This window comes from Pteropus vampyrus, unplaced genomic scaffold (assembly GCF_000151845.1).
Source record: "Pteropus vampyrus isolate Shadow unplaced genomic scaffold, Pvam_2.0 Scaffold37, whole genome shotgun sequence".
Classification (NCBI taxonomy): Eukaryota; Metazoa; Chordata; class Mammalia; order Chiroptera; family Pteropodidae; genus Pteropus; species Pteropus vampyrus.
The window spans coordinates 5115975-5116366 of NW_011888818.1; positions in this window are offsets into that span (position 1 = coordinate 5115975).

A 392-nucleotide genomic window follows, 5' to 3' on the forward strand; every position below is an offset into this window, starting at 1 on the left:
ACAAAAATTGTCAAGAAAATATTTGAAACTCAAATCTAGCAATATAGAAAGAGAATAGTATACATTCACCAAGAGAAGAGAGGTATATCTGAGCAATGCAAGGCTCGTTGAATACATGATAATCAATCAATGCAATCCATCATATTACCAATTTAAAGAAGAAAAACTGCATGATCATATCAATTGATAGAAAAAAAATTGACAGAATTTAACATCCACTCATGATTAAAACTCTGAGAAAACTAGAAATACAAGGTAACTTCTTTAACCTAATAAAGATTGTCTCTAAAAAATCTACAGCTAATATCATATTTAATTGTGAAACACTGAATGCTTTCCTCCTAAGATTGAGAATAAGGCAAGGCTGTCCACTCTTACCACTGTTCGATATC